The sequence below is a fragment of the Leopardus geoffroyi genome, chromosome C1, assembly GCF_018350155.1.
Source record: "Leopardus geoffroyi isolate Oge1 chromosome C1, O.geoffroyi_Oge1_pat1.0, whole genome shotgun sequence".
NCBI classification, from domain to species: Eukaryota; Metazoa; Chordata; class Mammalia; order Carnivora; family Felidae; genus Leopardus; species Leopardus geoffroyi.
This window is the reverse complement of record NC_059328.1, coordinates 186,124,850-186,139,385: the sequence shown is the minus strand read 5'-3', so window position 1 is coordinate 186,139,385 and position 14,536 is coordinate 186,124,850.

The window sequence follows — 14,536 nt, the reverse complement described above, 5'->3', positions numbered from 1 at the left end:
ATGAGTTGGAACAGGAAAAATGGGGCAAGGCATTAGCTGTTACACAATTGTTGTCCCTGGGGTTTGCAGCCAACAAGATTTGCTATTTTAGGGTTTTCAAAAACCAGTTCGGACAGTAGGAAAATGATAGGTGTCCAACAACCATCTGTGTCCAGTTGTGTAAGAGGAAGATTTGGCCAAATGTATGCTAAAGGCAGGGAGGGGTAGGGGAAGGGTCCAGTATTCTAAACTTCAGGTGCCTGTGAGGCAAGGCACTGTAAAGAGCCCTATAGAAGACAATATTAGTGATGATTGTAAAAATTACAGCCAACATTTACTGGGGCGTTACTGTAGGTCAGGAGTTGATACAATAAAGGGAATTCTCAACTTTCAGTGTTTGTGTCCTGCTCACGGGCTCTCAGGGAAGCCATACATTTACCAGAGTCAGCAAAATCTCAAAGCATGGGCTCTGTTTCTGCCTTGAGTACACATTGTACATCTGCTTTGTTTACAAACAACCTAAAAAAGAGCATTTCAATCATAAAGAGTTTAAAAAAACAAAACAAAAACCTCCCTGGTTCCCATAAGATTAAGGTCATACAGCCCTGCATGTTACAAAAGCTTAAGATTAGGTAATTTTCTGAAATGTCTTTTATCTAATGATTTGTAACTTTTTATGTAGACCCTACACAAAATATTCCTTCCCTGGAGCACTCTCTATGATGATTGTGCATCCTGGGAAGCCGTCCTAACTTGGGATGAAATAAAACTTTCTTTCTTTTAGAAATTCTAAAAGATCGCTCATTTTGACAAACTAAGAACTTCATATTATTAACTGTTCTGAGTCTGTATATGATTGTGTTTATACATACTGTTTTCTTTTCTCCACATTTCAAATATTAACAAATAGTCTTGAAGTAAGAACACAAATGAATAAATGATAAAATATAATTTTCTTATATATACTATAGTGACTTCATTGAAGTGTACTATGCTAACCTACTTCGGTTCAAATTATTGGGTTCTATCTGACATCATAATAGTGTAACCAATCAAGAATTAATTATTATTAAGTAGGTCTGTTTTTTTTTTTTTTTTTTTTTACAGAGTACTGGTTAAAAAGAAACTGAGGCCAATTATATAATTATGAATATAGAATCATGTTTAGGAAACCAGCCTTCACTCTATTTGTGAATCACATACATATTGCTACTTTCTCTTGTTAGGTAGAGGATTACTGAAGTGTAATCCAGTAACCCAAACACGTACATGTACTCCAAATGCAGTTTTTGATTTATGTAGTCTTGTTTTTAGGTTGACCTTTTAACTGAAATGGTCACTACTGAAGAGGATGGAGATGGTGCCTGGTGGGTGGCTCAGTTGGTTAAGCATCTGATTCTTGATTTCAGCTGAGGTCATGATCTCACAGTCATGAGATTTAGCCCTGAGTTGGGCTCTGCGCAGCATGGAACCTGCTTAAGATTTTTTTTCTCTCTCTCTCTCTCTCTTTCTCTCTGCCCTTTCCCTTAAAAAAACCAAGAGGGTGAGGAGTTCTTGTGCTCTAGAAAGATTAATTGTAGTAAACATTAAATACTATAAGTTGTCCCAGTTGTTCTAAGATAATTGAGGTCTTTAAGAAATACAAATAAAGATTTAAAGGGTCAAGTAAATAAACAGACTGAAATAAGCACAAGGTGTTTTTTTTTTCCCCACAGTTAAGGATTTACATAACCCTACAGGAGCCACTTCCAGAGAAAATAACAGCTCTTAATTCATTAGTTGAGGTATGTATGTCATTTATGTTAAGTCATTGACATTATAATTCCTTTTCATTGGTCCTATTGATGTTACCGTAATATCTCTTTTCTTTCCCTGTCTCCTCTTCCTTTTTCCAGGAAGACCCAATTTTGTAAATCTCTACTTAGCTAACAGCAGTAGGCACAGACTGCCCACCACTTTCCCCCTTTATTCTCTCTTGGAGATGGGCTTTTCTTCCCTGAAAGGGGTCTTGCATATACAAAGTTAGTGTAACCAGTTGTTTGGATTTCCCCTTTTTATCAGATAGCGGTCTCCACAGGAATTTTAATATGTTTATAGGGCCCAAAAGGCCACAGCTTATCTCTGTACTCTAGACATTGCTCAGGGGATCCTGTGGGGCTTTCAGAACTTTTGTTATACTATTCAATATAATAAATAGAAAAAGTTGCAGAATTGGAAGGAATCTGAGAGAGCGTAATTAATATATATTAAAAAGGATTGCATTAAAATGTCATAAATTCCAGTATCTACAGAGGCTAAGCCTGTATCATAAATAGTAAAATTGGCCATGTGTAATACAATAGGGAATGGTAAAGACCGCAGCAAACTAGAAGAAAATAATCATATTTGAAGGAGGCAGTCACTATTCACTGCCAGCCAGTAATAAAATGAAAGCAACATTTAACCAAACTCCAATTTTTCTTTTTTTTTCAAACTCAAATTTTTCAAGAGAAATCAGATACATAGATTTTTATGTGTCATTTCCTAATTTATAAATCTTGCAAACTAATTAAATTTGTATTTAAAATGTTTTATCAAATTAAATGCACACATAGACCAAATTTGGCCTACGGGTCACAAATGTGCAGTTTCTCTACTAAAAGGTAAAATGAATGGATACAGAAAAGCAGAGAATGGGGGAAAAAAGAAGACCTCAAATATGGGTTCCTATGGGAGACTGAATGTGAAAGAAATGGAAAAAGGTTTCTAAAATTTTTTTTTATGGAACTTGAATCAGATCTCATTTGATATTCTTTGAGAGATTCCAATAATGTTTTAAGTCTTTTCAGTTTTTCTCGATTTTGGACAGGTGTTTAGCGTGCTTTCATATGCCTCTGTACCAAAATTGGACACTGAAAGGAACGGGCTTCAGATGAGGTATGCAACTCTAGCATATAGTTTTGCCCCCAAATGCCTAACAAAACTAAATTAGAGAATAAAGGCATCTGGGGATTTGGAAGCTTACTTTTTGGCTAGTCTCACTAGCTAAGTGACACTCTTTACACTGGTCTTGTAGCATATGATTTAAATATATACTTCAGCAAAATCCATTGCTTCAGCAAAATATAATCACTATGTGTCAAGACCTTATGGATTATCTTTAACACTCAGTGAATGCTAAAATGCGATGATTTAACTAATTGTACTTGCATACATTATACTTAATCCACTATTAAAAAGTTAGGAAATACCAACTAAAAACTTAATAAATCTTCAACAAAATACTAGCAAGCCAAATTTAGCAACACACAAAAAGAATTACGCACAAAGTAGGATTTATCCCAGAAATGCAAGGTTGGTTTCACATTTGAAAATTAATTAACATTATACACCATACCAATAGAAGAAAAAACAAAAGTGACATGATTATCGTAATGGACTCAGAAAAGGCATTTGATAAAAATCCAATACCCTTTCATGATTGAAAAAAAAAAAATTCAACAAACTATGAAATAGAAGGGACTTTTTTCAACCTAATAAAGGATATCTATGAAAAGCTCACAGCTAACATCATTCTTAATGGTGAAAGACTGATGGCTCCCTAAGAACCAGACACAAGATAAAGATGTCTACTCTTGCCATTTCCAATCAACACTGTACTGGAGGTTCTAGCCAGGGCAGTTAGGCAAGAAAAGGAAATAAAAACCATCAGATTGGAAAGGAAGAAGTAAAACCATGCAGATGACATGATCTCGTATACAGAAATTTCTAAGGAATCCACTGAAAACTATTAGGAATAATAAAAAAGTTCAATAAAGATGTAGGATGCAAGATCAATATACAACTATCAATCATATTTCTGTACACTAGCATTGAACAATACAAAAGTGAAATTAAGAAAATGTCATTTACAATATCATCAAAAAGAATAAATAGGCATAAGTTTAATGAAAGAGATGAAGAATTTATATACTGAAAGCTACAAAACGTTGTTGAAGGAAATTAAAGACTTAAATAAATGGAAAGACATCTCATGTTTGTGGATCAGAAAATATTAAGATGACAATTCTCTTGAAGTTGATTTACAGATTCAGTGTAATCCCTATCAAAATCTGAGCTGTCTTCTTTGTATAAATGTATATGCTGATCCTAAAATGCAGATGAAAATGCAAGGGACACAAAATAGCCAAAATAGTCTTGAAACAAGATGATCAAAGTTGGAAGGCTCCTAATTCTCCCATTTCAAAACTTACTACAAAGGTACAATAATCAAAACAATGTTGTACTGGCATAAGGGTAGATATATGGACCAATGGAGTAGAATTGAGAATTCGGAAATAAACTTTAAATTTATGGTGAATTGATTTTCAACATGGGTGCCAAGAAAATTCAATGGCAAAAGAAGTCTTTTCAACAGGTGGTGCTAGGGCAACTGAATAGCCATATGCAAAAGAATGAAGCTGTTACCCCTTTCTTATACCATACATAAAGACTAACTCAAAATGGATCATAGGCCTAAATGTATGCACTGAGACTATAAAACTCTGAGGAAAAAAAATTAGTAAATAATGACCTTGCATTAACTAAAGCCTTTTTAGACATGACATCAAAAGCACAAGAGTCAAAAGAAAAACATAGTTAAGTTGGACTTCATCTAAATAAAAAACTTTCAGTGGCTCAAAGAACACCAGTAAAAAGTGAAAAAACAACCCACAGAATGTGAGAAAATATTTGAAAATCACATACTTGATAAGGAACTTGTATCTAAAATATATAAAGAATACTTACCAATTAACAATAAAAAGAACCCAATTTTTAAAATGGGCAAAGGATCTGATATTTCAGAGAAGATCTATAAATAGACAAAAAAGACATGAAAAATACTCAACTCACCACTAGGGAAATGCAGATCAAAAGCACAAGAGATCCCACTTTATACCCACCAGGATGGCTATAATAAAAGAATATAGATAATAACTAGTCTTGGTCGTGATGTGGACAAGTTGGGGAACTGTCAGGCATTGGTAGAAATGCCTGTTGGTAGAAATGGGGAAGCTGCTGAGGAAACAGTTTAACAGTTTTCAAAATGTTAAATGTAGATTTGCCCTGTGGCCCAGAAATTTCACTCCTAGATCTATACTCAAGAAAAATGAAAACATATCCAGGTAGCAACTTGTTTGTAAATGTTCATAGTAGCATTACTCAAAACAGCCAAAAAGTGGAAACAATAAAATGTCCATTAACTGATGAATGAATAAATAACATGTGAGATAGCCATATAATGAAATATTATTCATTAATAAAAAAGAGTGAAGTGCTGATACATGCTATAACATCAATTAACCTTGAAAATATCATGCTAAGTGGCAAATACTAGTTACAAAAGACCAAATATTGTATGAGTCCATTTATATGAGGTGTCTGGAAATAGCACAGAAGTAGATTAGTAGTTGCATAGAGCTGGGGAGGAGGGAGACTAGTTAAAAACTACTCACTAAGTGCAGCCCACACTCAAGGGAAGAATTAGGCTCTACTTGAAGGGAAGAATGTCAAAACTTATGGATATATCTTAAAACAACCACACCCGGATTCTAACTCTAGTGTATTAGAATTCAGAGATCTTTGAACTTAAGCACAAGGGGAATAAAATAAGAAGGGAAGCAGACTTGGCTAAGCCATTATCTATAAAACAAACATAAGATGACTCTGAAAGGTAGAAAAAAGAAAGCAGACAGGCCAGGGACCTTGAGACTCAAAGAATAATAAGATGGTAAATACACTGGGTTTTCTTTTTGCCTTGTATACTATAGAATTAAAGAATCCAGCAACTCAGAAACTCCATTAGGCACAGACAGCAAAAGTTTCAAGGAAAGGCTGCTGTCTGTAGGGACAGCAGGAGGGAAGGGGAAGCCTTGCAAGATAGCAAACTTTTAGAAAATCAATGCTCTACTCCAGCAAAATGTCACAGGAAACACTGCACCACCCAAGAGGCAAAGGCTGAATGGAGAGCCTAGACTTCTACCCTCATGTTGAACGAGGTATCTTGACACCCTTGCTAGGGTGGTGCCAGAGAGGCTCAAGTAGAGAGCCTGGACTTTTATCTCCATCTCCAGTACAGGCTTCTCCTTCCACCACATTGTCAGTGGATACGATATGGAAATTCAGGACTTTTGCCATTGCCCAGCAATAATGAGGCCACCCCTACCACAATGTCGTTATAGACTGTGTGGAGAACTGGAATATCTCTCCATACCCAGTAGTAATGAGAAGCTCTTCCCTCCCATCCACTGTCAAAGCAAGCCATGCAGGGAATCTGGATTTCTATCACTATTTGGCAATAGCAAGCTAATAGCCCTTCTCCCCTGCTGGAATGGTATCAAAGTTTAAAACCAAAGGTTTAAATAAGATAGAATCATATAATATGAAAAATTCCAGGTTTTGTTTGAAAACCACTTGTCATACCAAGAATGAGTTAAATCTCAAACTGAATGAAAGAGACGATAGATACCAACAGGGAAGTGTCAGAGGTATTATAATTCTCTGGTGAAGAATTTAAAGCAGCAATGATAAAAATGTTTCACCAAACAATTGCAAACACACTTGAAACAAAATTGAAAAAGAAAGTCTCAACAATGCAATAGAAGACATAAAAAAGAACCTACATAGGCACCTGAGTGGCTCAGTTGGTTAAGCATCCAACTCTTGGTTTCGGCTCAGGTCGTGATCTCACAGTTTCATGAGTTCGAGCCCCACATCAGGCTCTGTGCTGACAGCACAGAGCCTGCTTGGGATTCTTTCTCTGCCCCTCCCCCACTCATGCTGTCTCTGTCTCTCTCAAAATAAACACATAAAAACTTAAAAAAAAAAAAAAAAGAACCTACATAAGAACCATTGTGGATGGACTCAAAAGCAGTGTAGGAAATAGAGGAAAGAATCAGTGAACCTGAGGTAGGGTAATAGAAATTACCTAACCTGAATAACAAAGAGAAAATAGACTGAAAAAAATAAAAAATAAATAGCCGTAGAGGGTAGTGAGACTATCACAAAAGGTCTAATATTCATGTCATTAGAGTTTGGGAGGAGAAGAGGAAGAGAGTAGGGTTGAAAAAGCACTTAAAGAAATAATGGCTAAAAATTTCCCAAATTTAGCGAGACATAACCTACAGATTCAAGAATCTGAATGAACCTCAAGCAGGATAAAGCAAAAGAAATCTATGCCACTGTACATTGTAGTTTAACTTGTGGAAACTGAAGACAAAGGAAAAATCTTGAAGGCATCCAGGAAAAGCTGACACCTGATAAAGGAAATTTTCCACTTTTAACGTTTGTGGGCTCTGCTACTGGGCTCCCAGGGAAGCTATACTTTAACACTAGCCAAGGACAAAGTGACTTCACAAAACTTCAAAGCATGGGCTCTATTTCTTCCCCAAGAACATATTGTACATCTGCTTTGTTAAAATAACCAAAAAGGAGCATTCTGAACAAAAGATAAGGAAAAGGAAGAAACTTCCCTGATTCCCATAGGAGTTAAGTCATATAGCCCTATGTCTATTAGCAACTTAAGATAAGGTCTGCAACTTTCTGAAATGTTCTTTGTCTAATAATTTGTAACTTTTTATGTAAAAAAATGTATATAACCCTACACCAAATATTCATCTGTGGAGCACTCTCTTTGTGAAGTTTGTGTAACCCCCTCAGCTGTCCTAACTTGGACTTGAATAAAACTTTCTTTCCTTTAGAGATTCTTAGAGGTTTGTTCATTTTACTTCAACACACCTTACCTATAGGAAAAAAAAAAATTGAAATGACAGGAAATTTCTTATCAGACACATGGAGGTCAGAAGGAAATAATGCTTTTCAAGTGCTGAAAGAAAAGAACTGTCAACTCAGAATCCTATACCTGGTGAAAATATCATTCAGGAATGAAGACACATGAATCTACAATTTGAAAATAAGTTCAGTTTTTAAAACTTTCATTAGACTCATTTTTCATCTTCTTATTGTAGGCAACAGTTTTGCCAGTTGTTTGCTATCATTTAACATAGGGCATCATTTTTCAAGGCTTCAATATAATTTCCTAGTTGACTTAGTATCCTAGACTCCTTACACTGTCACCAGCCTCAGATATCAATCTAGGTCTTTCTTGGTGGAGGCAGTGGGGAATACCATTATTCCTGACATATGAAGAAAGCAGGTTTTCAGAAAACCTGTTTACTTATCAGAAAACAAAAAAACAGAAATCAAATTCTCAGTTTTAGGGAGGCAGGTGGGGGGATGGGCATTAAGGAGAGCACTTGTGGTGAGCACTGGGTGTTATATGTAAGTAATGAATCCCTGAATTCTACTTCTGAAACCAGTACTACATTATATGTTAACTAACTTGAATTTAAATAAAATCCTGGAAAAAAAATTCTCGGTTTTAGTCCCTAAAGCCCTGGGCTTTCTTTGTTTCTGGGAATCACCTCAGTAGCATTTTTTTTTTAAAGCACAACCTTTTCATTTATATTCAATTACATGAATTTTATATATACTGCTTAGAAAAATTTTAAATTTATAACTTTATTTTTAGAACAGTTTCGGGTTTACAGAGAAATTGAATAGAAAGTACAAATAGTTCCCATATTTCCCCTATCTCCCCACCTTAGTTTCCCTGTATTAACATCTTCTATTAGTGTGGTAACTTTGTTACCGTTGATGAGCCAATAGTGTTACATAATTATTAACTCAAGTTTATAGTTTGTTTACATTAAGGCTCATTTTTTGTGTTATACATTTTATGGATTTTGTCAACTGTATAATGCCATGTACTGACCATTACAGTATCATACTGAACAAATTCCTTGCCCTAAACGTCTCCTGTGCTCCAACATATTCATGCCCTCACCAGTCCCCACCCCAAACCCCTGGCAATCTCTGATCTTTTTACTGTCTCAAGTTTTGCCCTTTTCAGAACATCATATAGTTGAAATACTATAGTATGTGGGCTTTTCAGATTGACCTCTTTCACTTAGCAATATGCTCTTGAGTTTCCTTCATGTCTTTTCATGGTATAGTAGCTCATTTCTTTTCACTGCTGAATAATGTTCCATTGTATGGGCTTGTATGGACGTACCACAGTTTGTTTATCCATTCACCTATTGAAGGACATCTTGGTTGCTTCCACATTTTGGCAATAATAAATAAAGCTACTATAAACACTTGTGTGCTGTTTTTATGTGTGTGTGTGAACATAAGTTTTCAAGTCATTTAGGTAAATACCAAGAAGTGTGATTGCTGGATCATATGGTAAGAGTATGTTCAGTTTGGTAAGAAACTGCCAAACTGGGGCGCCTGGGTGGCGCAGTCGGTTAAGCGTCCGACTTCAGCCAGGTCACGATCTCGCGGTCCGTGAGTTCGAGCCCCGCGTCGGGCTCTGGGCTGATGGCTCAGAGCCTGGAGCCTGTTTCCGATTCTGTGTCTCCCTCTCTCTCTGCCCCTCCCCCGTTCATGCTCTGTCTCTCTCTGTACCAAAAATAAATAAACGTTGAAAAAAAAAAAAATAAAAAAAAAAAGAAACTGCCAAACTGTCTTCCAAAGTGGCTGCACCATTCTGCATCCCCACCAGCAGTGAGTGAGAGTTCTTGTTCCATGTCCTAACCAGCATTTGTTGTCAGTGTTTTGGCTTTCAGCCATTCTAATAGATGTGTAGTGGTATCTCATTTTATTTTACATTTTTCTGCTAACATGTAATGTTGAGTATGTTTTCATAAGTTTATTTGTCATCTCTATATGTTTTCTGGTGAGATGTCTGCTTAAATCTCTTGTCCTTTTTAAATTGGACTGTTTGTTGTCTTATTGCTAAGTTTTAAGAGTTCTCAACAGATTTCAGATATCAATCCTTTACCAGATATGTGCTTTGCAAAGATTTTCTCCCAGCCTGTGGATTGTCATTCCATTCTCTTCAGTTTTTTTCACAAAGCTATATATTTTTTTTTAATATTCATAAAGTCCCACTTACCAATTTTTTCTTTCATGGATTGTGTTTTGGGTGTTGTATCTAAAAAGTCATCACCAAGCCCAAGGTCACCTAGATTTTCTTGTATGTTATCTTTAGGAGTTTTTTAGTTTTGCATCTTACGTTATTTTTAATTTTATTTATTTATTTTGAGAGAGAGTTGGGGAGGGGCAGAGAGAGAGGGAGAGAGAGAATCCCAAGCAGCTCTGCACTGTCAGCATGGAACCCAACATGGGACTTGATGCCACAAACTGTTAGATCATGACCTGAGCCAAAAAATCAAGAGTCAGACACTTAACTGACTCAGCCATCTAGGTGTCCCAGATCTACGATACATTTTGAGTTAATTTTTGTGTAGGGTGTAAAATTATGTCTAGATTTTTTTTTTTTTTTTTTATATGGATGTGCACTTGTTCTAGCACCATTTGTTAAAAAGACTCTTTGGTCCATTGTATTGCCTTTGCTCCTTTGTCAAAGATCATTTGATTATCTATGTGTGGTTCTATTTCTGAGCTCTCTATTCTGTTCCATTGATCTTGTCAGTAGCCTTTTAATAATTTCCCTTATTTGCTTATGCTGATTTGAGTTGAATTTTTATCAGTTGCAGCTGAAATATCACTGATTAATTCAAGCACTTAGTACATGCCAAGTACTGTGCTAATCTCTTTACATAAATTTAATCACAACAGTCTTTTGAAATAAATGAGGAAATTTGGGGTTTGTGAATTTAAATAACATGTTCAAGATCATATCGCCAATAAGTGACCCAGGTCTATCTGCCTGTCTATATTATACCGCCTGTTAAAGCTGACCTTTTAACTCCTCACTCAGACTATTATGATTGCTCTAATAGTTTTCTTCTGCTAATTACTGCCTTTAATTACACTATAGTTGCCTTCTAAATTAAATACTCCTTAGCTAGCATTTGAAGCTGAAACTACTTCTCCAGCTTTTTTCCTGTATTCTCTTACGTGTTCAGTGAGACTACTCTGTGATCTTGTATTATACCTTCTGCTTTACTATATCAGTATGTGACCTAACATATTCCTTATACTTGCTGCATCTCCAAATATCACAATTCCTCTTGTCAGAATCCATCTCAAATGCCATCTTCTCCCTTGACCCTTCTTAATTTTGTACCCCCACCTCACCTCAAAATTGGAACTAGGAGCTCTCTCCTTAAAGTCATCACAGCTTTTTATTTAAACTTCACTTGTGGCATATTTTATGCCTTATGTTTTAGTTATATGAATTTGACTCACTCTTAACTACCAGACAGCCACCACCTTTGCAGCTTGTATACTGTGTAGAGCCTGGCATGTATTTTTAAAAAATTTTATTGAGTGTATATCTATACGAAAAACTTCACTGAATGCTGGGATGGCCAAGATAAAAGACATAGCCAGCACTTTAAAAACAAACAAACAAACAAACAAAAACCCTACTAGTCTAGTAGGAGAAGCCAGACCAGAATACAATTGTTTTTCTGTGAATTACATTCTAATATGAAAGTAAACCTCCAGTACTGTAGAATGGAGCACAGAGTATGGAGTACTTAATGTAGTGTGAGTCTGGGAAAGAGAAGACTTATCAGAGGTCAACAAATAGGAGGTAGGCTGCTGAATGGACAGAATATTCAAAAGCAGAGAGGCCTAGGAGAGCATCACATTTGGAGTGCAAGTAGTTCAGATTAGCTATACTGAAATGTTTGAGTTAAAGAACGTCTAAGGATGAAACCATACAAGTAGGGAACAGCTACACCTTAAAGAAATTTCTGAGTCTTGCAAAGGAATTTGCATGGCATCTCCTGAGGGACATGAAAGTCATTGTAAGGTTTTAAGCAAGGAATTTCATGACCTTACTCATACTTAGATGGATCACTCCAACAGATATGTGCATAAAAGATTAGAATTAGCTGAAACTAATGTCAGGAAGGAAGAGCAGGTAGCAGAATGCTACAGTAGTCTAGATAAAATGGGACCTGAATAGGCCAAGGTGAAGAGAGAACTTATTTGCGAGATATTTAGGAGATAGAATTTATAAGACTTGGTGATGAGGTAAAGGAATTCTTTAAGATCTCATATTCTGTACACCTGGGGATTCATTTAAACTGTCTTTCTCATGCCAACTTAAAGAAGTACTGCTTCCGGGGCACCTTGGTGGCTCAGTCGGTTAAGCATCTGACTTCGGCTCAGGTCATGATCTGGTAGTTTGTGAGTTTGAGCCCCATGTCGGGATCTGTGCTAATAGCTCCGAGCCTCTCTCTCTCTCTCTCTCTCTCTCTCTCTCTCTCTCTCAAAAACAAATAAACATTAAAAAAAACTAAAAGAAGAAGAAGAAGAAGTAGTAGTAGTACTGCTTCCTCTTCCACTGTATAAATTACTGGGATCCATCTCCTTTCTTATCACCAAGAACCACTTTGCCAAGACAGTTTCTGCTACCAAAGGGACTCTCCGAGAAGGTTCTGCCTTATCAGAGCCTCTGGTGCTACCAGAAGGTAAAGGAGCCTCTGCTCACACTGCCACACTTGGGAGAAATATACTTCTAAAATTAAAATTAGAATTCATTTTGTCTTAGGAATAATATTAAAAGATAGGTACTCAGGTACATCACATGTTAAATGGCCCCTTTATGGTCTATTCCAGGAACATATAACTGTTCATGGCACTTCAATGACAATTGCTAAACAACCTTCTTTTTAAAAAAACCTTGAAAATTAAGTTGAAGGCATCTGGGATGCCGGGTGGCTCAGTCAGTTGAGCATCTGACTTTGGCTCAGGTCGTGATCCCAGGGTTCGTGAGCTCAAGCCCCACATCGGGCTTGCTGCTGTCAGCCTGTCAGCACCGGAGCCCTCTTTGGATCCTCTGTCCTCCTCTCTCTCTGCCCAATGCTCTCTCAGCTCAATGCTCTCTCTCTCTCTCAGAAAATAAATAAAACATTAAAAAAAAAAATAAGTTGAAGGCTCCTTATAGATACTGGTGTACCTAGGAGTAGGGAACATTTCACCTCAGCAAGAAGGAATGTTTTATTGGTGACATTCTTTGGAATTGCTGTCACATGATGATATTAATGATAATAAAGTTGACCTATTTTTAGTCTGCTTGATTATTATCTTTAAATTTTCTTGCAGCCAATGCAGCCCTTGTTGCCTGCTCTTAAAGCTGCTGCTTCTAGTCTTCCTTCCACCTCACTACTTGGTCCAGTGCTGCTTATATATGAATTAGAAGTTGGGAAATGGAAATTCAAGGTACGTTGTAAGACAAAAATTCTGAAGGAAAAAAGCCTAAACGTGAATCTGTGTTCTCCATTTTACCCACAAAATGATCTGGGGCTACTAACAACTTCTCTGAGCATCAATGTTGCCATCATTAAAACAGGGTCAAAACATCTATTTTGTTGAAGATTAAATAGTGTCATCTATTTAAAGCACTTGGCTCTTAGCATACACTCTCAAAATACTAATTCTTTCCTGTAGAAAACATTTTCATATTCTCTGGGTGCCCAGGTTGTTTTAAATATTTACTTGTTATGCTTAGGGAATTCCTAGTCTTAATGTAAGTGCTGCTTCCCCAAGGTAAGCTCTGAAAATGAAATTTCCAGACTCTCGCAGCTAGAGCGCAGACATATGACCTGGGCTTCAACATCCAGCACACCTGCATAAGACTTTGACTGGAAGTTAGTAGCTTGAGGAAGGAAAGATTCTGCTTGGAAACCAATTCGCTGGCAAAGGCATCAGACATTTGGGAGTGGGAGTGTTCGCAAGGTTAAATTCCTAGTGCAGAAGTGGCCCTAGTGGGCAGTAGAAATGGCAGCAGTTGCTTTTAGTGTTTGTTGGAGTAGTTAGTAGTGGCTGTGACCTCACTGGGCCAGTTCCATGGAGCAGTTGTGGGCATTGTTATTGGGAGCTCAGCTCCACACTGTCCCTCCAGCCTCCCAGCCATTCTCTAAATCCTTCTCCGCTTAAACTTCTTTTCTGCTCTGTCAGCCAGAATTAGCTTATGTTTCTTACAACTGGGAGCCCTGACTAATCTATGTGTCTTCACTGGTATTTCCACCCGTAAGTAACAGGCCAAGAAGAATGTCAAGATAGAGCAGTGATGATGTAATGTATAGCCACCTTAAACAAAAGCACATGGTTCTAGAAAGCAAATCTTAGAAAAGTGTAATGAGCTATAATTGAGTGGAGATTGAAGAATAGCTTTTGAGAAAATTATAATATTAGAATACTTCTACCAAGTTTTTCTTTCTCTGTTATGTTGGAAATAGTTAAGAGACCTAGATTTTCATGCTCCCCCAAAGAAATTATTTCAGAACCAGTTTATTAAACAAACAAACAAACAAACAAAAAAACCCATTTAATCCCTGGATGTCGATTCTGCAGAGCAGTCCCAAGTGAGTTTATCAATTCGAGTCAAAGCCAGAATCAAAATAAATCAGGCATTATATGGCATATTAAATTTCTGGAGCTCAACTCAGTTCCCTTAATCTCTTAGCAGCAGTAACAGAGTGGCAGCTCTCACTCATTGCAGTGGGGAAATAACAAAGCAAGAGTAAAATTGCTGTTGCAAAATGAAGCACATCAC